Here is an 11240-nt window from a genome sequence, read left to right on the forward strand (position 1 = left end):
CTCATCACTAAACTCCTCAGAGGACGACAGTATATATGAGCGTATTCCGAATCTCAGCGTTGAACAATCTGATGGCATCACGGTGTTCCGAATTTCAACGATGACGTCACTGATACTCCACCGGTTCCATCAGTTTGCAGAGGTGATGGCAGTCTCCATCAGCCGCCATCAGTGAATCTGATTGGTTCTTGTATAGGGCGGGAATTAGCAGACGAATGACATCGTGCACTGTTGTGTCATGGCGGTGTGTTCTGCTGTATTGTTTGTAATGAGCACAACGTAAAAACAATATGTTAATGGCTTATGAGCGAACATGTCAACGGACCAGTTATTACTACCGGTTCAAGAAATAAATTGTTTATGCTCTCTTTTCTTTGAACGAGATGACAGTACGGAAATTTCGCAAAATCTTGCTGGCTTAGCACAATAACAACTTGTACAGCCGCCATGACAGCCATCGTCCTTCCAGCAGTTTTGTTCCTATTCCGCTGCAGCGTGACGTCATTGAGGTCCACCGGTCCGGTGAGATTCGGAATACGCTGTATGCTACAATCCTATAATCCATGTAAAATTCATACGCAAAACGCAGTAATATATCTGTGGCCGGGAGGAAAAAGGTCTTAAGGAAAAATTTTATATTTTTCAGGAGAGCAGTAGAAAGATTGAAATTGTTGTCAATTACAGAGTTCTTTTAATTAAATTAAAAGGTTTATCCTGGATATTGTTTGTTTATATTCCTTCTAAAATGGGTAATGTTGCTCATTTAATAATTTTCTTGATTATTTCCAAAAATAGCCGCACTTAAGCCCTTTTAAGACTAGAACCCAAACCGAGAAGGACTATTTAAACAGAAGACCTTTTTCATGACAAAATAAATGGGAAGTGTAAATTCAAAACAGGTCTTAAACAATTATAGGACTGTTTACCCTGGTGCTTAAAGTTTTAAAATGAAAGGTCATCAGTATGTGATAAAATGGCTAAAATACAAGTTAGACCTTTTTAATAGGGAAGCATGGAAAGTAAACATGTGATGTTTGTAAGGAATAAAGTATTAAATATTCTTAAGTCCTCTATATTGTGTGTGCTCGATTCAAAAAGTACTTAGGACATTTGGTAACGCTCTATAAATCCAGTCAGGAGTCTTATTTGACTTTAGCCGTTTTACCAGATTGTAGAGAATTGTTTCCGCTTTCAGAATATATAAAAATCTCATTTTCACAAAAAATTGACTTGAGACCTTTTTCCTCCCGGCCACAGATATACTAAACACACATTATTCGAAACAAATCACTGCATTTGAAATGTACTGAATTTCATTTAAACAATTAAAACTTCATTTAACAAAAAATAAATAACAATTATTTCAACTGAACACGAAATATGACAAGTACCTGAATCATTTTTACTCCTTCACATTGAAGTTGGTGGTGAAGTTTGTACATTGGCCACACTGCTAACATCAGTCAGTTGTCCATAGTGTAATGTAAGTACAGTATAATAAGATTTTTAAAAATATTATCATCAAAATACAAAAATACTGTACAATACATGTTTTTGAAGTACATTACTTTTTTTATTTTTATTTTATTTCAGTAGGTTATTTTACGACGCTTTATCAACAGCTTAGGTTATTTAGCGTCTGAATGATATGAAGGTGATAATGCCGGTGAAATGAGTCCGGGGTCCAGCACCGAAAGTTACCCAGCATTTGCTCATATTGGGTTGAGGGAAAACCCCCGAAAAAACCTCAACCAGGTAACTTGCCCCGACCGGGAATCGAACCCGGGCCATCTGGTTTCGCGGCCAGACGTGCTAACCGTTACTCCACAGGTGTGGACGAAGTGCATTACAAAATCGCGGAAATTGAAAAAACTCGCTCTTCTCGTTTACAAACTTTTCCTCGGTTTTGAAAAAAACTCTTCTCAACCTTGTATGGTAATATAGGCCTACTAATGGATTTTACAGGCACAAAAGTATTAAAAATATGGAAATTTTTAAGTAATTCTTTTTAGGATGGAATATAATTTTTTTTTCTATTCCAAGAATATTCATAATATGATAAAAATAGCGGAAAATATTGTCATCTGCATTGTAAATATGCTTGAATTTTTAGGAACCTGTAGTGCAAAAGGGTTTCTGAGAAACATTTTCCTAAAATACCTGTTTTTAACTCAAATTTAATTAATATTTTTTAGGTTTAAAATTGTTTTATGAAATAATCTGAAAACCAAAATACGCCTCCAAATATTGTGTCTATGCTAGCCTATATAAATTGTAAATTGATATATTCAAAACTTGAAGACTTTTAGTAAAATTTCTTCACTCATACACAACAGCCATACGCTCTGATCAACGTATAGATATTATACAGTATGGACACTTCGCGTCGGTACCTTTGATGTAGCAGGACTGATTTCGATGTCCTTCAAACCAGTTTCAGCGTGAGATTCTGCTTTCTTCCTAGAGTTGGCGCTGACAGCACACCAGCTAGCATTCAACACAGCGGAAATATAACAAATACAATTAATACATCTAGGTACATTATGTACTCATATAAAATAAATTGGAGCGATGAAATAATAAATCCGTCATTAACTGTAATGTCTAGACTCTAGAGTTCCTTTATAATGAGAGTTGAGACGTTGACCCCCAATAAAACATTGAAATATGTAATGATTTGATAGCGCTGAAAATGGAAAAACTAAACTCCTATGAGAAGTAAAACCATATACCTATATTAAACGAATTTGATACATAATTTTATAATAAATAATAATCCGTAGCGCTACAGCCCGTAAAGGGTCTAGACCGACCAGCCGGCTGCTGACCTCACGCCCACATGCCGAAGCAGAGGTGGACGATCATCCAACCAGAATTGAGGTATCATGTGGTTAGCACGATGATCCCCCCAGCCGTTATAACTGGTATTCGCAACCGGATCTCGCTACCTATCGTAACTCCCCAAGTGCATCACGATGCTGGGTGAACACCGGTCCCATACACTGGCCGAAATTTCGTGAGAAAATTTCTTTCCCCACGAGGAATCGAACCAGCGCGCATTCCGTAACGCGAGTCCTAGGCGGGATGCCTTAGATCGCGACGCCACGGCGCGGGACAATTTTATAATAGGTACATTATATTATTTTTATAATATAATTTATTACATATAAAATATAAACAATTATTATTACAACTAGTTTGTCACTGAGAAATAAGGAAAAGCTGTTAACTTGAATTTATTTGAAGCAAAGCGTTACTGGATTATGCAATAAGGTAGGCGATGTTTTGATCCTGTGTCTCAACTCTATACTCAATTATTATCTTAGCGTGTGCTCGATTACACTAACCTCTAGCGCTTGAAATTGGAACTAAACGCCGGCGCACAGAAAAACAAAACACAGGAAAATTCGCTCAGTGTCCATTCTTTGTAATCCCTATTGGCTGCTCAGGCTACCAGTCCCCTTAAAACTTTATTATTATGTCAGTAATATCATTTAAGCTAAAAAAATATCCGTAATTTTCAGTGTTGATGAATAGAACACACATTGAACATTTACCACAAAAGATATGCGAAGATTTGCGCTTCTCATTTCACTACGCAGATATCCTTTCTGAATGATATATGGTCTGTGATTTGCCATCCGGTTTACTCCGATCGATATTAAATTCAGGTATTATATTAGATTCTTAAATGAGACCTTCAAGGAATGGTAGGAATGGTATCCTGAATCCTGGGATTATCCATCATTCTGGCAGACGAAAGGAAGCATCAAATAGCAAACCAAGAAGATATATGATGATAGTTGGATGAGATAATAAAAAATACCCTAATGGAAATGTGACAAATAGCCGCGGGGGTTGGAGCTTCTATAGTTACATCCGCTTATGTATAAAAAAAGAAACTTTGTACTCTGCAATCGAAATCCAATTTAATAACTCAAAATCCAACTGGCAACAAAACTGCATGCTCGGTTGGGAAAATTGGGGTGATGGCGATGGGGTAGCAGGAACTCCTGAAGAGGTAAGAGGGGGTGGAGTTAAAAGGGAAGAGTTGAACACACAAAATAAATGAATTCCTACTAGGTTCATAATTCACATGAAACCATCCTCTCCAACCAGTGTCATTCTCCCCTCTTTGCAATCCCTCTACCAATTCGACCTTTTCATCCCTCCCCAAACCCAAAACCCCAAACTCACCCTCTTTTCCACCCCCTTCAACATCCGGAACGTACATCTATCTACTGTAGTCTATCATTATATAATGTTCTCTCCTCCCAATTTGTCACCTCATTTATCACGTAGATTCCTCTGCCGACTGTACCGCACCATTATGACAGGCGACGTATGGAAACTTCGCACGCCGTAGGTGGCAAATGTCCCCTCTATCTCTCGGCAGAGACAATACACTGTTGTTAGCCCATGGGAGCCAATGACGCAAGACTGTTTGTCTCATATGCCATGGTTAATCCTGGAAAATAACTTCACATGCACCTTCTACCGCTGTCTCCCATATCGCCGCTGCATTTAAGAAGGAACTAAAGGTCATAACAAGGCCTAGGATTTTGATGACCTATAAATCATGAAAAAATGTCCTAAAAACAATGAATTTATGACCTAAAAATCTTTCAAAAATTCCTTTAAGGGGAATTGGATGTTATTGTATGCAAAGTAATGGTAAGAATAGCCTATCTTCAAGCAGTCATAAATGTAATACTATTAATCACAGCTCTTTCATTTTTTTAGTGATATATGCATATAAATTAAGCTTTAAAATGAAAGAAGAATGGTTAATCTAGTGTAAATCTTACCCTTAAATTAATTTTTGAATTTAAACATATTTTTATATAAATTCACTACATACCTGTGATTAGGTACACTCTATTCACTTATCCTAGCATACATTGAATTAAAATTTTGGCCACTTACTGCTAACAGATACTAAAATATACCCTACTAAAATTATTAAAATATCTGTAATATTATGGGCATAGGGCTTATACTAATCTTCAATTTTTTTTTAATTTATTGACGGTGATGATTGCTATAAGCCCTATACCCATAATATTACAGATACATGAATAATTTTAGTAGGGTATGTTTTAATATCTATTAGCAGTAAGTGATCAAATTTTCAATTCAATATGTGCTATAATAAGTGAATAGAGTGTACGTAATCACAGACATGTAGTGAATTTATAAAAAAAAATGTGCTTAATTAAAAAAATTAATTTAAGGATAAAGATTTACTCTAGAGTAACCATTCTTTTTCACTTTAAAGCTTAATATGTATACACACATAGCTAACAAAAATGAAAGACCTCTGATAAATAGTATTATATTTATGACTGTTTGAAGATAGGCTATTTTTACCATTATTTTGCATGCGATAATGACCAACTCCCCTTAAAAATGCCCTACAAATTGTTCGTACGTAATTGGCTTAGTAGGAAAACAGATTTTGTACTACAGTAGAACCTCTATTATCCGTGGTAATGAAGGGGGTGAACTGAACGGTTAATCGAAAAAATCGGATAATCCGTACCATAAAAATGTTCGTGAATTACGTCAATAATAGCCTAGTTACACTTTCGTAATTTCCTCCGTGGTCTTGTATTTAACACACTAGTTAGTGGACCAGAAGTTCTTCGAAGTAAATCTGATTGTCAACGACGGGTTGTCAAAGGCCAAACGAACTCTTTGTTATGGTTATTTGTGGTAAGTTAGGAATAGTGGAGGTCTCATATTGTGAATTTATGTACTTTAAACACTTAATTCTTGATTATACTCGAGCACAGTTTAACTCTAATCTCATATTCTGATGCGGCATGAGCCACAGTTTCTCTTTCCAAATCAATCAATTATTTGTACTTTTTTCAATACTTACCACAACACTTTTTTTTTTAACATCCGTGGAAGACATTTTATATAGAAGTTGTACAGTATGGCAACTCGAACAGTACACCATATTGTGTGAGGGTAAATACTTGTAATGACTAATAAATTAATAACACTATGAAGAAAAAAATACGTACTAATATAAAGTGTCATTAGTACTTCATATACAGTATTTCTGAAGCAAAAAAAAGCGAAAGACACTCGGATAATCCGCTAATCGGTTAATAGAGTGACGGATAATCGGGGTACTACTGTACTTAATATTTAGACTAGTAATTAAATTAAATTCTAGTACCAACATTCAAGTTTATTTAATTTTACATAATTTTTTCTAAGTGGTACACTTTAATTAATTATTTTACCTGGTGTAGTTTCCATGTAGTCCACCACAAGGCCACTCTTATCCGGAATTAGCAGGTATAGAGGAGTCTATATTGAAGGGGTGTTTGGAGTGTACTACGTTAAAATGGCAATATTTGTGTTGATAAACGATTAAAATATTATACAAAATAATGGGTATTAGCCACCGGCGTAGCTCATTCGGTTAAGGCGCTTGCCTGCCGATCCGGAGTTGCGCTGGTAGCGGGTTCGATTCCCGCTTGGGCTGATTATCTGGTTGGGTTTTTCCCGAGGTTTTTCCCAACCGTAAGATAAATGTCAGGTAATCTATGGCGAATACTCGGCCTCATCTAGCCAAATATCATATCACTATCAACAATTCCATCAATACTAAATAACCTCGCATTTGATACAGCGTCGTTAAATAACCAAGTAAAAAAATAATGGGTATTATTGGACAAAATATGTAGATAAAATATCAAAGGAAATAAACATTAATTTATATTAATAATGGGGTTTTATGGCAAAAATTAAATGAAAATGCCTAAAAAATGTCCCAAAAAAACAAAAGATGCTCATGAGTTGTAATAGGCTAAAAATGCACAAAAAATGCCCTAACAAATATGTCTTAAAATACTCGGTTTATCACATAACATATAAATACTAAAGCAGCTATGTTTCTGGCTGACTAGAAAAAAGATGCAATTTCATCAAAATCCTAGCCCAAGTCATAAGAGAGGAGAGTATTTTGCCGGACGGGTAAAGCGAGGGCACCCCACAGCAAGGGACAATTTTATCTCTTTTATTTTTTATAATTGCATTATATGGTAAAGAAATTGTTAATCTACGTAAAGAGTATCCGTTTTGGTTACTATTAAGGGGAGAGGATGGATTGTTTTAAACTTTTTTTCCTATTTGGTGTAAAATATTAATTTTCTGTACATAGAGAGCTCATAGCTGTGGCAACTCAACCAAATAAAAATATTTTGAAAAAAAATTATTTGGTGGCCCAAAAAATATGAAAAAAAAATAAAATAAAGAAAATGGTTGACATTGTAGCCAAACTGCCAATTTAAAACAGATATTATTAACAGTCATGTTTACAGATCTTAACTTATCAGTTTTATAACATTATCATTATAGAATAATTTCAAGGGAAAAATTCTTCCGGGGCCGGGTATCGATCCCGGGACCTCTGGTTGAACGTACCAACGCTCTACCACTGAGCTACCCGGGTAGCTCAGTGGTGGAGCGCTGGTACGTTCAACCAGAGGTCCTGGGATCGATACCCGGCCCCGGAACAATTTTTCCCTTGAAATTATTCAAATCTGCTTTACAGGGAGCTTCACCTGAAAGACTAGATTTGCATTATCATTATTATTATTATTATCATTTAAAGAAATAGGTTTGCAAGTAAATCCCGAAAAGACAAAATAAGCTACAGCTCTGTTCCGATGTGGGGGAGGAGAATAAATAAATAAATAAATAAATAAATAAATAAATAAATAAATAAATAAATAAATAAATAAATAAATACTTACTTACTTACTTACTGGCGTTTAAGGAACCCGGAGGTTCATTGCCGCCCTCACATAAGCCCGACATTGGTCCCTATCCTGAGCAAGATTAATCCAGTCTCTACCATCATATCCTACCTCCCTCAAATCCATTTTAATATTATCTTCCCATCTACGTCTCGGCCTCTCCAAAGGTATTTTTCCCTCCGGCCTCCCAACTAACACTCTATATGCATTTCTGGATTCGCTCATACGTGCTACATGTCCTGCCCATCTCTAACGTCTGGATTTTATGTTCCTAATTATGTCAGGTGAAGAATACAATGCGTGCAGCTCTGCGTTGTGTAACTTTCTCCATTCTCCTGTAACTTCATCCCTCTTAGCCCCAAATATTTTCCTAAGCACCTTATTCTCAAACACCCTTAATCTCTGTTCCTCTCTCAAGGTGAGAGTCCAAGTTTCATAACCATACAGAACAACCGGTAATATAACAGTTTTATAAATTCTAACTTTCAGATATTTTGAAAAAAAATATACAGTACCCAATGCAGGATTGTACTAAAACCGATATATCTAGACAATTTTTAAAGATAGATTCAAACAGTTCTTTGAAATGTATTTGGAAAATCATGTTCTACAAACTGTCTGTAACAGAATTTTGATATTAGTTCCTACGTTTGTAAATTAAAATTTAATAACAATTTTCTGATTTCCTTTCTTGCAAACAAACGGACGTATTTTTAAAAGGAAATCAATTAAAATTCTGTTACAGAGAAAAGTTTCCTAATAGTCTAAAGACTGTGTGTTCTAAATTTCATGCATGTATCTTTAATAGTCCAGAAATTATATCCATTTTTGTCTGGCAATGTAGCAAAAAAATGAAGTTACTGGAAACCGATAAAAGCGCGCGTGTGATTTAAAAATCCATAGCGCAGGAAGTTTAAAAATGACGTCTCAACATCCGATAAGGGCACAAATACCCACAAAATGTTATGCAATGCATTGCAAACATATCAAAGAGTATTTTAAACGATTTTTTTTTTGAAAATTTAATTTACCGGAAACAACAATAAAAGTGGGCGAGTGATTAAAAAATCCATAACGCAGGAAGTTTAAAAATGACGACTCAACATCCGATATGGGCACAAATACCTACAAAATGTTATGCTATGCATTCCACACATATCACAGAGTATTTTAAAGATTTTCCTTTTTGAAAATTTACTCATTTTTCACCAAAAAATACCAACCACTCCGACGCCGGGAATCGAACCCAAGACCCACAGTTCTACGCACTGGGCGCTCAACTACTGAGCTACGCCGAGGTTCAATCCAGAGCACCGAATCGAATCTTTCTCCTCTGGTATTTTTTCCTTAGTGGCCTTATTCCATGTTCGACATATATTGACACATATACAGGGTGATTCACGAAGAGTTACCTGCACTTGCGGAGCATATTTCCAAAGACGCTTTTAGCAAAAGAAAGTCTTTGGATGTACTCGCGCAATTTGGGTTATAATTAATAATCTTAATATTATATAACTTAGAAATGGACCTGTATTTCCAACAAAAGATTTCATAGCCTCAAACGAAATAAAGCCATAATAAATATTAAGATTTCACCCAAAAATAATAAAATAGCCTCGAAAAAAAGTAGCGCAAGTCATACTTCTAAAATATGACACTTCTCCAAAGGGTGGGGGGACGAGATCATTCCCTCGATACCATCAAAGAACACCAGAGGAAGGATCATTGTGGGCACCTAATTATAAGCCAACAACAAAAGCGGCGATGCAAGATTTGTGGCAATAAAACTGTAAAAGCATGTCAGAGATGCAATGTTCCTGTCCATGATACCTGTTTTGCACCATACTGAGCCGTGCCCGCCATTATAGCTGGTCACCTAGTACGTCACTTCGTCCGTCAGAGCGCTCTCATACGTTACATTATAGATAGCGCTATGAATCCTTTCATTTTCTTTTCCAAATTATCCTATTGGCCGGTTGATTACGTCTCACGAGGGGAGAGGGAGAGTGAGTTTACTTGGTCACGGGCAATTATAGATAACATCACTCAGGTCTCGCACGCCGTATAGATAACATCACTCAGGTCTCGCACGCCGTATAGATAACATCACTTAGCAGTTGGAAGCCGTATGGGTAACAGTACTTAGGAGTTACAACCCGTATTCATAGTTTTCAATCAGGCAATTGACGTGTACTCGACAAGTGGAGCTCGAACTGTTTTCAATTTCGTAACGTAAGTTTATCGTGATAGATTGTTCGAGAACAGTGCGACACTATATATTTCTTTTGTATATTTATGCATTACATGGAACTTTGTTTCAGATGTATATCTTGTCATTTAGCGTGCTTACAACTTGTGTCAGATTTGTATCAGTGGAGTAGGTAAATTTGCGTCGTGATATTTTTATCTTCGATTGTATGTGTTTGAGAGATTGTAGCAGATCGTACTTTGAAATATCGTTTGCTAGTGTGAAGCAGTAATTAGGAGAGGGAGAGACCGATTTATTAGCGAAGTGATATCTCCATATTTTTGTTACATGTATTCGCGGGGATGTTCTGGCGACTTGGTTAGAATTAGCTTCCCACGCAGGTATTCGTCTGCGTCACCTGTCAGCATCGGACAGATTTAGGGCCACCTTGTGCGGGATTGTATATAGACACTCGGCGATGCGTAAAATCCTAAAGTTGGACTGGACCCGTGGGAAAGATACTGCCAAGCTTGGGTTTTCCAAAGAACGGGGGTTCTCTAAAGATCTACTAACTAATTTGATGTTGTGGGAAGTCCAAAGTTTAAATTTAGACATGACGTATTTCGCGCCCAATAAGAAGAGATCTTGGTCCAGCTTATGAGGTCACTTTGGACCAATAGGGAATAGATTTTAGGCCGGTTAAGTGACGTAGTTTTTAACCAATGGAATAGTTAGTTTTAGCGTAGGATAGGTTTTTATAAATAAGGGTGACGGGGCGCGGAGAAGGGACTACTATTTCGCTTCGTGTCGACACAAGCACAACATCTCATCGTGTCGGCGGCCCTACATACAGAGCACAATCACCACTCCTTTTTGTGTCGACGGCCCTACATACAGGGCAGAATAAATACTTCGTTTCGTGTCGACAGGATAACTACTTTTCTTCGTGTAGACGGCACGACATTTTTTTTCCGCGTCGACGGCCCCACACACTGAGCTTTTTGGTGTCGGCTGCCCAACTTAATAGCCGTTCTTCCGGCGAAGACTCGATAGATAGAACTTTGTCATCGGCGAGACCACTCGTCAACGTTTAGGAGCTTAGATCATAGTGTACTGGGCAGAGTATTGAATTCATAGTATCGGTTAGGTCTTATTCAGAGTTGCCACAGAGTCGATACAGAAGTGCGACCAACGATTGAATTATAAGTCAGCCGGAAATACATACTCTAGGGTTTACCAAGTGAATACGACAATAAACTTATAGTTTTGGAGTT

This window comes from Periplaneta americana, chromosome 1, assembly GCF_040183065.1.
Source record: "Periplaneta americana isolate PAMFEO1 chromosome 1, P.americana_PAMFEO1_priV1, whole genome shotgun sequence".
NCBI classification, from domain to species: domain Eukaryota; kingdom Metazoa; phylum Arthropoda; class Insecta; order Blattodea; family Blattidae; genus Periplaneta; species Periplaneta americana.